Source organism: Triticum aestivum, chromosome 4B (genome assembly GCF_018294505.1).
Source record: "Triticum aestivum cultivar Chinese Spring chromosome 4B, IWGSC CS RefSeq v2.1, whole genome shotgun sequence".
NCBI lineage: Eukaryota > Viridiplantae > Streptophyta > Magnoliopsida > Poales > Poaceae > Triticum > Triticum aestivum.
In genome coordinates this window covers 80,087,816-80,104,708 of record NC_057804.1, presented here as the reverse complement: position 1 = coordinate 80,104,708, position 16,893 = coordinate 80,087,816, and the positions used below count along the sequence as shown (strand labels likewise).

Genomic DNA, 16,893 nt, shown 5'->3' with positions numbered 1-16,893 from the left:
GCGGCGGGAAAATGAAATAGTGATCAAATTTTGTTTTTGGCTGGATAGGCCCCGTGGGTGACATATCTATATTCAGATATGTAATATTCGGCAACCTATTAAATATTGATTATTAATCAAGGAAACATACATATCAAAATCGTTTAGTGGTCTTCATTTTAATATTCATTATGATCACTTGCCTATGAAAACGCATCTGATTATCACTAGCCTTTGAAAAACATAGTTTCCTCTTTATGGATATTTATTAACCTTTCTGATATTCACATTAATATATTGATTAATTACATTATATTTTAATTTTCCATTACCTTGATGATATATAAAATTATGATATAGGTAAATGCCCGTGCGTAACTATGGGACAATAGACAATTTTTGTGTTTTCACATATATCATGCCTAACACATAATTTTACAATAATCATCTATATCAAATAATATAATTGCACTACGGGAGAATATTGTTTATTCTTTTTCATCACAGCTGTCTTAATGACACACATACGTACAACACTCGAAACAATAGTAGAGCACGTCTATTTATGCGTATGCATTAGTAGCAACGTTATTAGGCAAATGCTCTCGGTTTAGCATGGATAGGAGCTCTATATATAATGAGCTCTATATATAAGAGAATCCTAGTATTACATGGCACCTATAAAAGGATACACATTTTGATTCACATTTAATTATTTGATGCCAACACAGCAAATCGTATTGGCTGGGTGCAACTATAAGTCGACCACCCTCAGACCAACCAGACATCTTAGTGGAATCCTTGTTGTCCCGCTAAGGCACCATAACACACGATGCTTGATATCAGCCTAACACAAGTTCTCATGGACCAGAAATCCATGAAACGATGCTTCCTCCCTGGACCAAAAATAACCATGTCCTAGATTAATGCAGCCTTGTACGCATTTTAAGTTTAGAACTCTTTCAGATCCGCAGTAAACTCATAAAGTTAAATGAACCAATTGCAAAATATAATATGTAATTTGAATTGAACTGTTAAATAACCAGTATAGCTGTGTGAAAGTACAAGTAATATAACTTTTGCCAAATATTACACACTTAAGCGAACAGACATGTGCATTTTCACAATCTACATAGTCGTGCGTCCTTATTAAACTTATTCGCAAGTACGCATTACATGCATTTTATTATTTATTAAAAGTACATATGCAAAATATAATTTCAAAAGTTGCACAAACTGATCTGATGCACAAAATCTGAATCTTTTAGTTGTGACATATCAGAATAATAGGTATATAATAAGGACGCACAAAATAAATAAATAAGAACGGGTATGATAACTTGCCTAAATTCAAAAAGTTCATTGCATGTCCAAGGTATTTAGCAGGCCAATCATTAGATCTGGATCACAGATTACACACAAAAAACTACGCTGCTATCAGCATGCGCATTTTGCAATAAAAACAACGATAGTAGAAAAATCATAACAACGATGATGGTGCCAATACGACGGCTGATTATTGAACTGCAGTGCGTAGCTCAAGTTGATCGAGTAGACATCCAGCTATCAAAATAACGGATAAAAAGATAGTGGTAAAAAAACGAATTACAACATGTCTTGACAATCGCAAGAGTAATCAACCTGTCATTACAAAACATGCCTTGCTATTAAAACTGGTCTTCAGCCTGTAAGGACTTCCTTGTAGACGAGTTCTTCATCGAGGTCAGTAAGGACACAGTCGTTCTTTTGCGCTTCTTTGGATTGTCCTTTTGCTTGTTGGTCTTCTCCTTCGACTTCTCCATCTGAATGAGTATCTTTATGTTTCTCTTCGCGGTGGCTCGAGACAAAGCAACATAGAGCTGACCATGTGAGAACACGGGATTGGGTAGGTAGACACCAACAATCGGGATGGTCTGCCCTTGAGCCTTGTTAATGGTCATAGCAAAGCTAAGCCTTATAGGAAATTGCTTCCTCTTAAACTTGAACGGAAACATGTCATTTTCAAATGGGCAGAGAGGTATTCGAGGAAGGAAGACCCTCCTGCCAGCGTGTTGTCCAATCACGATTTCTGCATCAATGGTGTTCTTCTCAAAACCTCTAACAACAAGCCTAGTGCCATTACACAGTCCATTAGCTGGATCAATGTTCCTTAGAAGTATGACAGGGCAGTTCAGCTTTAGTTGGGGAGCATGCGGAGGAAGACCATTAGGAGTCAATCCATTCAGAAACTCCTGAGCATAGTAGCCATATGGGTCATCCTCCGCACTGTCAAAGCTATGGTAGATTACTTCATCTCCATGAAAACACTCTATCATGCGGATGTTTATCTTGTCTACATTGTCATTGGTTGTGGAAAGGATTGCTCGAGATGTCATGTATTTCGAATCAGCCATATTGTCATCTAGACTCGGAAATACATGGTCAATAAGCTTCTCCAGGTCGTCAACCTCGCCAGTAGACGGCAGACAAATATCTTCAGGGAGTACTATGTTGCCTTGATCATCGACATCCTCAGTGCCATTGCTGACCCTTAGCAAGTAATCGGCAAACCACGTGTCATTATGAGCCCTCATGTTGGTGATGAGCCGAAGCTGCCGCATACCCTTCCATAGATGAGAACTTCGCAGGGTTGCATCAATTATCTGGCCCCGCGACCCTCTCCTGACGACCGGAAGAACCTGCCTAAAGTCCCCACAAAAAACAACAGTCTTTCCTCCAAAGGGTCGGTCGCATATTCCCATGATGTCGTGCATGCTATTGTCCAATGCCTCAACTGCTTGTCGCTTCGTCATGCTGGCCTCGTCACATATTATCAATGAGGCCATCCGTAGCAGCTTGGCGGTCCCACTCTGCTTGGTGAAGTTGCACGAGGCTCCATCATCGCAACTCAATGGGATCTTGAACCTCGAGTGGGCAGTCCTGCTGCCAGGCATGATAGAAGCGGCGATGCCGGACGTCGCGGTAGCGATACCAATCTTGCTCTGGCTCCTCACCGTGGCAAGCATCGCCCTATATAGGAAGGTCTTCCCTGTACCTCCAGGGCCATCAACAAAGAATACACCCCCGTCACCGCGTTCAACAGCCCCTAGTATCTCATCGTATGCGGCCCTCTGCTCCATGTACAGTGAAGATGCAAATTTTGTGTCATCCACATCAAACTCAACGGTTGATTCCTCGATAACCTCTCTTGCCTCGCCTTCTATTGGGTCAAACGCATCATCTATGATTGGAAGAGCGAAATCAACAATGTCTTTACCCATGGACTGCAACATACCCCTAATGTCAAGCAACACCATCTGTTCAACCTCGTCAGGGGACGTGCGTGATCAATGATAGTCATCTGACATAGGCTCGAAGTGTCGATCCCATAGATCACGCACGTTGCCTGGCTCGCAGTGCACCAAGATGGTTGCGAAAAGCCTCCTAAGTGAACATGGCATCGCCCACTGCTCAGCCTCATTAAGACAGTCGTCGAGCGTGTTGTCTGCCTCGATGAGTCCCAACCTTTCAGCAGCCTCTCTAAAGCTCCCACATAGCACGCCGTCCACGGTGAGCAAGTCGTTGAAGGATGTTTTGCCCATAACATGGTTAAGCAACACATGCAGGTAGTATCGCTCCCCTTCGGCGGGATTGGCAAACACAATGCGGCCAATTTGAAAACGCTCGACACGCGGCTTCCAATACTTCTTTTTCTTCTGCCACGTAAAGCTTCTGGGAAAATCCTTGTACAATATATGCCTAGCACGAGGGTGTTCCTAGTTAGCTTTGAAATACTCAGTTAACATGGATTTTGAAGCATTTTCGGAGGCGACAACATTCTTTAAATCAGCATGCGCATTGAATGCAACCCTGTGCATATTTGGGAGATGAAGAGGCAACTACAAGACAGGCGGGTAATTGGCGCAAAGTGGGAATCCAAATATCCTCCACATAGCCTCCGGAGGGGTGACCCACCTTGCATCAACGTATCTCTTGATCTCATCAATGTTACCATTGGCGTCGGGCTGGTCGATGCTGAAAGAAGCCTTATCATGGCCCTTGTAAATGTACTTGTAAAGATATTCGACGGCCTTTATGCTAGAGCAGACCTCAACGTTTATGTGGCAATTGAACATCCGCAGAAGGTATGGGTTATAAGGCACAACCCAACGGTTGTCCAACATCTTCCCTCGGACCTTAGCACGTCTTCCATCATCTCTCCGTCGATAAACTGGGTATGAGTCCTTCCCCTGTGCTGTGTTCTCATTGAACAGCCGTGGATATCTACACTTGCAACCATTTTCTTGCATGCAAACATTCTTGGGATTAAGAGCACCGCATGGTCTGTGCATCATATGTTTTACCACCATTGCATACAATTCTGGATACTTGCGCTTGTTTGGGAGCTCCGCGGAAATGAGTCGGTCATACTGCTCCGGGACGATAACCTTATATGTTGAGTGCATGATCAACAAAAAATGTGCGTGGGGGAGGCCCCTTTTTTGGAACTCGACTACGTATACGTAAGCGACAACAACACCCAGGATATGCTTCTTGAACAACACGTATTTCATGTGTTCTAGTTTGCCATAGAACACCCGAGCCACAATATCAGGTCGGTCTTGCGCCGTTTAACCAGGCAGCAACTCATTCTTTATCTCTTCCCATTTAGGATTGCAAGTCATGGTGAGGAAGGTCAGGCTTCCCGTATGTATGGACAATTGCCATGGCATCCATATGCCTCTTCTTCATGTCGCGGTTGCCACCAGGGTATGTCCCAGGGAGAACTATTCTAACCCCAACAATGCTTGCTCGCGTCTCCCCAGATGTGATCGCATCAACAACTCCTTTATACAAGTCGGCACGAATCTGCGTCTGGTTCTTCCTGTACCACCTCAACCGACAACTCTCAATCTTGACGTACATGTCGACCGCCCATTGCTGCAGCAGGAGTGCACCACAGAGCATGGGATTAAAGATTGCAGGCCGTGTCTGCAGCATATAACAGTAGTAGTCTCTGACAGAGACGCACAACCTGCTATTTCCCTCTACACATGATGGAATAGTCTCAAAATGATGATATATTTGAGAAATAATTTATTATTTGGACAAAAAGGGAAACAGACGTCATACCTGCATCCTCATCATCATCATGGACCAGTTGAGGATGTTGTACAGCCTCCCAAGGAACACCCTGTTTAGGTAGTTTTGGATGCCAACCTAGTTCCCCCCTTGGATAGAATAGGGGATAAGACAACGGGTCATATGCTCCGGATGACACGCGTATACTATGCCTTTCATTGTTGTTACCACAAAGTGTTATCCTCCGGTCAAACCTTTTTGTCAGGTCGCTGCCCTCAACCCAAATTGCAGCAACCTCAGATGACAATGGTCTATTATATGTTCTTTGGTCAAGCCTCTTATCGATGTTTAGGTCTATCCCATAATCATCAAGGTTGTCCTTGTGTGCACCCAAACTCCTAAATTGCTGGGAGTACGGGTTTTCTTTTAGTATGTATACTAACATCTTCACGACATCCTGGTCTAATTGCTTGGTGGCCGCCTTACGATGAGTTATGCTCGGGTCGTCATCATAGAAGTACAACTGCAGATGTTCTGGACGTGAGCTAGGCCTGAATGAGTGCACATTATGGTAGATGGTTCCGTGTGCCCGGAATGTGTACACCCCAGACTTCATGTTGATGTAGTTCTCATCAAGGCTGACGCCAAGGGTTGTGAAGGCGAAATGCCCGTTGAAGAACCGTATGTTCTCACGAAAATGTCTAGAATCTGCATCCATGCTAGGCCATAGCCTCATAAGCTCTGGGATTGGTTCCGGTTGTTTAAGCTCGATCTGTCCATTGCGACAGCAGAATCTATCTGTCTCAGACACAAACTTTCTGGCATTGCAGTGTTTGCAGTTTGCGTCGAGCTTGAGGATGTGAGTGCTGTCTGGTATGTTTGTGTACACATAGTCTAATGGATCAACCTCGCTAGGCCTAGTAGATGACATGCTCGCTTCCTCGTCATCCTCGAATGTGTCATTATCGGATCCTACAGGTATTTGTTGAAACATGATTTTCAAACTAATATTCACATAGTACTACAATTAGAATAAAGCTCCACGCCTTCCAAGTTCCGAGTTGACCATACCTTGGTTGCGATACATGTAGTACTCCTCATCCATCAATTTGGCTGGTGTTGGCTCATCGCCCATGATGGGTTCTAGGAACACATCGATGTCGTCTGCAAAAAAGTTGCGGAGAATGTGGCAATAGACCGCATCATGTGAGAACAAGGTGGATGAGAATGAGCAACAGAACCAAACACAAGCATGTACATACCATTGGTGCAAACACCGTAATTCGGCATGACCGGGGGAGGGTCGCCATCTGATGAATCATCTTCGGCAGGCAGAGAGAGGGGTATTGCTAGACTATCGGATGTTGAGTTTGTTATGTCTGGACGTGGGAGTGTGATGGATTCTTTGCACGGGGTGTTTTTTCGTTTAGCATAACTGGCCTTCCTTTGAGCACTTGACTGCCCTTTCTCAATCATGGACATGCTTTTGCAGCGTTCTACGCGCTTCCCTCGGATCTTTTCATTCAGATCTTCTCTATCATCAACCGTCAATTCCTTGTTTTTCTTCTGATAACATGCTCGGCTACGAGAGTTTCTCTGTATCCTCCTATCTCGGTCGTTTTCATGGGTAACACCAGAGGCGTCTAATGATGAGTTTGGTAATGTTGCATCATCATGCAATAAGTCTGGATAGTTAGCGCTATCAACGGTGCCTTTATGAAAGTAGATGTGAAATGATCATTAGAACAAGTCTGTTTTAGTGACTAATGAAAATCAGAACATTCCTTTTGTAAGATCAAGCATATGACGGTACGCTTTGTGAGCAAATTTGTCAGTCAACGTGAACATAAAGAAACAGTTGGTATGATAAGGTATGCACCGTGCATTAATAAAAATCCTACTTACCTGTTTTAGGTCGTGGCCGTAAATTTTCATCTGCTTGTATCTTATCCTTTTTCCTCCGATAAGAAGCTCTCCTAAGAGCATTTCTATGATCTCTCTTGCGCTCTTCCTCGGTTATATGATTTGTTTCTTCAAGTATATTCTCGTCGACATCTGGTGTCATTCATGACATAATTTTAATTTAGTGAGTAAAACATAATATAACCACATTGATGACATCTTATTCACAAGTCGATTACCATGTAGATCATTGTCATTAACCAGACCAAATGTCTCCGTAGTTTTAGTAGTAAATGCTGAATCAATATGCGATAATGTTGTATAGGAGGAGCTAGTTGGGTTGTCTGGTTAAATATGGTTAATAAAACATAAGGAAAATGTAATGGTTAAGACATGACTTGAAGGTACTAAATATAATGGTTAGAACATTTAGTTATTACCTGATAAATTAAGGACGTGGAGTTTATCTTCTTGGAGAATCCGCTCTTTTTTCCTCCGATAAGACGCTCTCCTGAGGGCGTTTCTATGATCTCTTTTGCGATCTTCATCCGTTTTTGCTGGATTCTCTTTGGTGACATTCAAGTCATCTGATCCAACATGATAGATAAGTAATCTTTTGTGATATACCAAAGGGACGCTGACCCTACAAATTGATAAATAAAGAGTAATTGATGTACCTGAGATCACATGTCTAGGTTGACGAACATTGGTGATATCACCTAGGGTACGACGTTGAACAATGTGGCCATCGACTGGTTGTTCATTCAAACCCTCTAACTTGCTAATGCGATAAGATGCCCGCCTCCACGCATTGTTAAGTTCCCTCTGGTCTACAAGATGAAATAAAAATATGGTAGTTAGTGAATAAAAACAGCCACTACTTGTAGCCAGTTTATCCTAAAAACTCATGTAGATATCAATGTCACAAAATATAAGAAAATAGTTAAAAAACTTGGATGCCGCAAATATTAGTCAGCATACTGCAGTTTACCAAGTTACCAGATTTCGACAAGCAGGGCTGTTGAATCTCTTGCAACAACACATTGTCTAGGACTTTTTTCTTCTGATAAGTTGCACGCCTTTGTGTGTTGAATTGTTCCCTTGTTATATGACTTACACCTATGGATCTGATGTCGCTTGCATCATGTCAAAAGTATAAAACACAATGCCCATAATGCTCTGCCGCATCATCAGTAGATCATGTCAATATGGATGTTAGATAAGCATGCTTGATCATACCTGTCAGATTTGTCGCACCATCGATATCATCGTTTGAAGGTTCATCGCCTATAAGTTCACCGCCTATCCGTTGCGAACTTGTTCCATCTGTAGAGTTGTAATCAGTAGGAAAGGAAATCAATGATATATAGGCGACAATATATGCAGCTAATAATTTAGGCATATCGGTGGGCAAAGGTAGTCAGTACCATTTTCATTTGTGCAATAATCCAAAGTCAGTATACTCGGAGCCGTAAACAAAGCCTCATTATGCTCTCCATCCGGAAATGACATTGTTCCAAGTGTAGGGTTGTAAAGAGGATGAATACAAGGAAATGATTCAAATGTCGTATCTACCTGGCAACATTATCAACATTATCAAAATTATTCAGAAAAGCATTATACCTGGAACTGTAGCTGAGTTTTCCCCAGCATTTTGAGCTACGGGTATGATGCTTGAAAAGGGTTTATCTTCAACTATTATAGAGCTCGTAAGGCCTGCAAAACATTATGCATTAAGCATGTGAACATCAGAAATGCACAGAACACATGTGTATAACATTATGATATGTATAAGCATGCCCGTAGTATTATCTTCAGCAGTTATCATGCTTTTAAGGCCTGCAAAACATGATCATAAAATATTTAAGGCCTGCAAAACATGATCATAAAATATTGCGAATGTACGTTTATGCATTGGGCAAAGGTGCAACACTTTCTGATAGAAATGCAGCATACCCTGAGTAACGTCCTCTTCAGGTTGCTGATCAACTGCCTTGCCTCTTGAATTACCCATACACACCTATGTAAGTACACATAACTGACATTAAATGACCTTTGCTTGAAGTGAAGTAAGGAAATGGCACAAGCTTCGGTGGATGTTTTTTTTCAATCATTTTTCTGTGGTCCATATTCATTCATCATTTGGTCTTACACTTGCATTTTCACGAAGTGAACACTTTTCATGGTATTATATTATACAGTAAAAATGCAAGCTTGCAGTACCAGTGTTTATGCATGAGCCAGCTCAACCTAATGGATCAGTTTGTGTTGCACCAACCTTGACTATTGCAACAATCTGATGCTCACCTAAGTCGTTTTCTTGTTGGAAACTATTAGTTTCAAGTGTCTTGTTGCATGTGATCCTGTTGTGAGATGCAAACTGGAGATCTTCTTCAGCTGTAAACTTTCTATCAGTTACATGCAGATGGAATTATACGCACCTCTTGATCGTAAACTGTTGCAACAATCTGATGCTCACCTTACTCGTTTTCTTGTTGGAATACAAACCTTGACTATTGGATGGAAACAATTATATTCAAGTGTCTTGACTACCTTCTGTTGGTGTCACTTTTTGCATGTGATCCTGTTGTGAGCTGCAAACTGGAGATCTTCTGCAGTTGTGAGACTCAAACTCGAGTTCCTTGGCAGATGCTGGTACTGATGTCACCGTCTCCAAGGGCCGTCACCACAGGAAAACTGCTAGAGCATTTGTCACCCTTACAAATTCAGTACATATTTCATACATGCAAGTAAACTTTGTGTTAGTTATATGCAGATGGAATTAAACGTACCTCTTGATCGTAAACTGTTGCCACTTGATGAATCTACTGACACCGGCAAAGACATGGCTCACCACCTGCAAGCATTCAAAGCAGGTATGGAATCAGCCTATGAGCCATGTTCTCTATTCCAGTTTATCCCTTTCCTATTTCAGAGACATGGAATGGTGATTGAAACTGTATATTTCAATTCCAGGTTCTCAATCTACCTAGCGAGGAGTGGACAGGAGTCCACAATGTCAGTTTTTGCACAGTATGACCACGCTACCAAAGCTGGTCCAGATTTGTAAGGGTTAGCAATTAGCAATAAGAATTATAAGGATTAAAATACAGAATAGGCAAACCTGTGTGGGTCAATTAGAGGGATCATACGAGATCTTTCAGACTTTTCAACCGCCGGACCGGATAGCGTCCAGTCAAGTGGATCGGCCGCAGATCCGATGGTCGGAGGCAGATCTGACGGGCTCTTTGAGTCGTTGCAAATAGATGGCGGCGGCGAAGGGTTTGACGGGCGGTGAAGGCGGCCAAGGATTTGCGCGGCGATGACGGTGGCCAAGGATGTGAACGGCGGTGACGGCAGATGGGGGATGTAGGGAGCGAAGGGGATGAGCGGCCTGTAGAGAGGGACGATAGGGACGAATGACGGTGATGGGCAAGTGCATCGAGGCCAGGATGATTCGGGTGTGAGGGTTTTAATTTCGTAGGTTAACCGTAGTAGATTTTTTAGGTCGTTTTTCTACCGCTGAACCGACGCGGTTTGCAGTGATCTTAGTTGTAACTTGCCGATTTTTTTAACGATCGGGAGGGACGAAGCGGGAGTTCGGTGGGCAAAGGGAGGTGGGAAGAAGTACCAAAATTAACCAGGGTAGGTGGGACGAAAATTGACCGGCGGAGACTACCAACTGCTCCATTAGGAGTAGAGATCATTATTATTGGTATTGTAAAAGTCACACAATTTGGTATTAGCTTGAGCCATCGCGACAAACAATCCAACACACAAGCAAACAAAAAGGCAAGCGAAAGAGAAAGAAGATTGGGAAAGAGAGGGCGAATAAAACGGCAAGGGTGAAGTGGGGGAGAGGAAAACGAGAAGCAAATGGCAAATAATGTAATGCAAGGGAGATGAGTTTGTGATGGGTACTTGGTATGTCTTGACTTGAGCGAAGACCTCCCCGGCAACGGCGCCAGGAATCCTTCTTGCTATGTCTTGAGCTTGCGTTGGTTTTCCTTGAAGAGGAAAGGGTGATGCAGCAAAGTAGCGTAAGTATTTCCCTCAGTTTTTGAGAACCAAGGTATCAATCCAGTAGGAGGCTCCTCAGAAGTCCCACGTACCTACACAAACAAACAAGAACCTCGCAACCAACGCAATAAAGGGGTTGTCAATCCCTTCACGGCCACTTGCGAAAGTGAGATCTGATAGAGTTAATATGATAAGATAAATATTTTTGTATTTTTATGATACAGATTGGAAAGTAAAAGATGCAAATAAAAGTAGATTGAAAACTTATATGATAAAAGATAGACCCGGGGGGCATAGGTTTCACTAGTTGCTTCTCTGAAGATAGCATAAGTATTACGGTGGGTGAACAAATTACTGCCGAGCAGTTGACAAAAAAGTGCATAGTTATGAGATTATCTAGGCATGATCATGTATATAGGCATCATGTCTGTGACAAGTAGATCGACTCCTGCCTGCATCTACTACTATTACTCCACACATCGACCGACTCCTGTCTGTATCTAGAGTATTAAGTTCATAAGAAGAGAGTAACGCATTAAGAAAGATGACATGATGTAGAGGGATAAACTCATGCAATATGATATAAACCCCATCTTTTTATCCTCGATGGCAACAATACAATACGTGCCTTGTTGCCCCTGCTGTCACTGGGAAAGGACACCGCAAGATTGAACCCAAAGCTAAGCACTTCTCCCATTGCAATAAAGATCAATCTAGTAGGCCAAACCAAACTGATAATTCAAAGAGACTTGCAAAGATAACTTAATCACACATAAAAGAATTCAGAGGAGATTCAAATATTTCTCATAGATAAACTTGATCATAAACCCACAATTCATCGGATCTCGACAAACACACCGCAAAAAGAGTTACATCGAATAGATCTCCAAGAAGATCAAGGAGAACTTGGTATTGAGATTCAAAGAGAGAGAAGAAGCCATCTAGCTAATAACTATGGACCCGAAGGTCTGTGCTAAACTACTCACAACTCATCGGAAGGGCCTTGGAGATGATGTAGAGGCCCTCCATGGTTGATTCCCCCTCCAGCGGAGCACCGGCGAAGGTTCCAAGATGGGATCTCGCGGATATAGAAGGTTGCGGTGGTCGAATTAGGTTTTCGTGGTGCTCCTCGAAGGTTTCAGGGTACGTAGGTATATATAGGAGGAAGAAGTAGGTCGGTGGACGCTTGAGGGGCCCACGAGGGTGGGGCATGCGCCCACCCCCAGGGGGCGCGCCAGGCACCCTCGTGGTCGCCTCCTCTGTTGCTTGACGTCCACTCCAAGTCCCGTGGATTGTGTTTGTTCCAAAAAGATCGCTCCCAAAGGTTTCATCCCGTTTGGACTCCGTTTGATATTCCTTTTCTTCGTAACACTGAAATAGGAAAAAAAACAACAATTCAGGCTAGGCCTCAGGTTAGTAGGTTAGTCCCAAAAATGATATAGAAGTGTAAAGTAAAGCCCATAAACATCCAAAACGGGTAATATAATAGCATGGAACAATCAAAAATTATAGATACATTGGAGAATCATGCCCACCCCCAAGGCGCGTCCTACGAGCTTGTGGCCCCCCTAGACCTCCGGCAACCCTAACTTTGACTCCATATTGGTGAAAAAATATACCAGAGAGATGGATTCATCGCCACCCCCTGTTCTTCATCGGGAAGGCTGATCTGGAGTTCGTTCGGGGTTCTAGAGAGGGGAAATCGATGTCGTCGTCATCATCAACCTTCCTCCATCACCAATTTCATGATGCTCACTGATGACCCACAAGTATATGGGCCAATCGTAGTCCTTTCGATAAGTATGAGTGTCGAACCCAACGAGGAGCAGAAGGAAATGACAAGCGGTTTTCGGCAAGGTAATTTCTGCAAGCACTCAAATTATCGGTAACAGGTAGTTTGATAGCAAGATAATTTGTAACGAGCAAGTAACAGTAATAGTAATAAAAGTGCAACAATGTTGCCTAATCCTTTTGTGGCAAAGGAGATGCCGGAACGGTCTCTTATAATAGGTAAAAAGTTCTTGAGGGCACAGGGGAATTTCATCTAGTCACTTCCATCATGTTAGTTTGATTTGCGTTCGCTACTTTGATAATATGGTATGTGTGTGGACTGGTTCTTGGGTGCTGTTCTTACTTGAACAAGCCTCCCACTTACGATTAACCTCCTCGCAAGCATCTGCAACTACGAAAGAAGTATTAAGATAAAATCTAACCATAGCATTCAACATATGGATCCAAATCAGCCCCTTACAAAATAGCACATAAACTAGGGTTTAAGCTTCTATCACTCTAGCAACCCATCATCTAATAACTACTCCACAATGCATTCCCTTAGGCCCAAAGATGGTGAAGTGTAATGTAGTCGACGTTCATATAACATCACTAAGGGAATCATAACAAACATATCATCAAAATATCGAACGAATATCAAATTCACATGATTACTTGCAACATGACTTCTCCCGTGGCCTCAAGAACAAGGGCAGCTACTCACAACTAATATTCATGCTCAAAATCAAAGGAGTAATAAATATCATAATGGATCTGAATATATGATCTTCCACCAAATAAACCAGCTAGCATCAACTACAAGATGTAATCAACACTACTAGTCACCCACATGTACCAATCTGAGGTTTTGATACAAAGACTGGGCACGAGAGATGAACTAGGGTTTGAGATGAGATGGTGTTTTTGAATATGTTGATGAAGATTGTCCTCCCAAAGATGAGAGGGTTGTTGGTGATGACGATGGTTTCAGTTTCCCCCTCCTGGAGGGAAGTTCCCCCGGCAGAATCGCTCTGCCAGCTGCCCAAGTTCCGCCTCGAGACTAGCGCTCCATCCCGAAAGTCCTCTCCTTATTTTTTCTAGGTCAAAAGACCTTATGTACCAGAAGATGGGCACCGGAGGTAGGCCAGGGCCCCCACTACCCACCAGGGCGCGCCAGGAGCCTAGTGGGCACTTAGGTGGCTCCCTCTGGTATTTATTCATTCCAGTATTTTTAATATATTCCAAAATAATTTTCCTTGAAATTTCAGCTCATTTGGAGATGTGCATAATAGGTATCTCTGACATAGATTTTTCAGGTCCAGAATTCTAGCTGCCGGTATGCTCCCTCTTTGTGTAAACCTTGCATATTATGAGAGAAAAGACATTAGAATTGTTCCATAAAGTATTATAATTCATAAAAACACTATAAATAACAGTAGGAAAACATGATGCAAAATGTATGTATCAACTCCCCCAAGCTTAGGCCTCGCTTGTCCTCAAGCGAAAGCCGATATCGAAAATCATGTCCACATGTTTAGAGAGAGGTGTCGATAAAAAACAAAATACGGACATGGTAGCATCATGCTTATTATTATAACAACAAATAAACCTTATCATATAACTTCTCATGAGCAAGTAACAATTCATCACAACATCAGAGTATAAAGCATAAAATTTCTTGAAAGCAATCAAACTATGTTCTCAGTCAACTTTGCAATTACAATTCATCATATTTTCAGGAAGGGTCTCATGTTGGAGCCTTTTGGCAAGTCCACATACTCAACCATCATTTAGCCTTCTATCATTTCTAACACTCACAACATATATATGCGCAAAGATTTTCAACTGGACACATAAAAAGATAGCGGCTTATAGTTTTGCCTCCCAACTTATTCACCTCAAGGGTGATGTCAACAATAATAACTCATGATCACTCACATCCAACTGGATATATGTGCCTAGATCTTTCCCCACCACATGATGCTTGTAAAAGAGAAAAATAAAAAGGAATAGAGGAGAACACTTTGACTCTTCCATAAAAAGTGAATACATAAAAGTAAAAGATAGACCCTTCGCAGAGGGAAGCAGAGGTTGTCATGTGCTTTTTGGTTTTGTATGCAAAATCTCTTAATGCAAAAGAACGTCATGTTATATTTCCCCTTATGATAGCAACCTTTATTATGCAGTCTATCACTTTTATTACTTTGCCATCACAAATTCGTACAACACTTATTTTCCTTGACACTAAAAGATCAAACACATTTGGAGGCAATTTTTATTGCCCTTTTTGCACCAATGAAAACTTACTTGAAGGATTTTACTCAATCCATAGGTAGGTATTGTGGACTCTCAAAACATGAATTGGGTTAAGTTTTTTGGATGCACAAGTAGTATCTCTACTTAGTGCGATTTTTTGGCTAGCAAAGATATTGGGCAAGCACCACATTTTAGAGGATCTATGACAATATAACTTATATGTGAATATGAACAAACATAAATCATTACGTTGTATTCCTTGTCCAACATCAACAATTTGACATAAGATATTTAATGGGGGATCACAATCATAAAAGATGTCCAAGATAGTATGTTTGCATGTGAATCTTCTCTTCCCTTATTAATTCTTTCATGAATTGCATCATTGACCAATGCTATGTTTGTCAACTTTCGATAAATGTTACCACTTATACTTTTCCTTATGTGATGTCATTACTTTCCATACGATTAGCATATGGTCTTTTTCATTATTTTCTTTATTTTGATTGAAACAAAAGAGTAAAGAAGCAAAAACTCAAACTAATATTTATTATATAACTCTCACTCAATTACATAGATAGATAGATCATGAAACTAACACTCTAAATAGATCATACTAAACTTTTATTCAACTAAATCACGAAATAACTAAAGATGGAACTAAGATAGATACAGGTAATAAAAGTGATGGTGATATGATACCAGGGCATCTCCCCCAAGCTTGGCACAAGCCAAGGGGAGTGCCCATACCCGTGTACTCAAGTCTCCTTCTTTGGTGATGGTGGTGATGATGAGGTAGTAAGCTTGTCCTCTGGCTTCCAAGGCAGGGGTTCACCATCATAAGAGGATGCACAAGTCTCCCGAGTCCTGAAACCGGCAGCTAAACTCATACCTATAAATCTTGCTTCATACTCAAAAACTTGATTTTGAAGATCATAGATTTGGCTTTGCACAAACTTGATTTGCTCGCTGAAGGTGAAGATGATGTCCTTAATAGACCGGCCATCAACCTTGTGATCACGGGTGAATTCCGTAATAATAGAGTGATTGGCACTAAGTCCACGCTCCACCATCCCTTGGCACTTGAAGATCTCCTGGTCCACCGCCTCGACCCTAGCATCCATGGTTCATGTCTTCTTAGGTCCTTGAACATCCCGGATGAGGAGCACCCCCTCACGCATCTCAATGGCTTGACGGTGCTTCATCACCTCCAACAGGTAGGCGTTGATGACCGTCTCGAAGAACTTGTCCTTGTAAGAGCTTGATGAAGTCATGGCGATCTAGATCTGACGGGAAAACAACATGAAAAAGGAATAGAGGATATTTCTGCGATGTAGTGGTCAAATCGCCCGGGGGAGTATACAAAGATTTTTTAACCTTGGGAAACAAGTATAGTACAGGAAAACGGAGTTGGGAAGGTGCCCGTGGGGCCCAATACCCACCATGGTGCGCCAGGTGGGGCAGGTGCGCCTTGGTGCCTAGTGGGCACCTCGGTTGCCTTCCCGAGTGTTTCTTATTTTTTATTTTTTACAATATTCCAAAATTGACAAAAAATATTTTTGCAAAATTTTCAGAGTCCGTTTACTTACCGTATCATGTACCCCTTCCTTTTTAGGGTTTTGGAGTGTTCTGGATGGTCTCTCTTATGTGTTCCTCTAGTGTCATGGTTTGAATAATATTAGTTTCAACATTATTAGGTGTACGTGAAATATAGTGCTTAATTCTTTGCCCATTAACCACCTTCGGACTAGGGCCTTCGGCATTATTGATTTTAATAGCTCCAGAGGAGTAAACTTCTTTAATGATGTATGGTCCTTCCCATTTGGATAGAAGTTTTCCTGTAAAATTCCAAAATGAGAATTGTACAATAGAACATATTCACCAACTTTGGATTCCCGCTTTTGG

The 16,893-nt window shown here is 42.0% G+C and overlaps 1 long non-coding RNA gene across 1 annotated transcript; it reads right to left on the bottom strand.

Moving 5' to 3' along the window:
* Positions 1 to 6,868: 6,868 nt before the first annotated feature.
* Positions 6,869 to 8,748, bottom strand: LOC123094496 (uncharacterized). Its single transcript, XR_006445853.1, has 6 exons — positions 8,370 to 8,748; positions 8,182 to 8,268; positions 7,942 to 8,069; positions 7,620 to 7,772; positions 7,383 to 7,529; positions 6,869 to 7,095 (listed from the first exon to the last, which is right to left on the bottom strand). It is a non-coding gene; the product is annotated as an uncharacterized lncRNA (long non-coding RNA).
* Between the last annotated feature and the right edge of the window lie 8,145 nt (positions 8,749 to 16,893).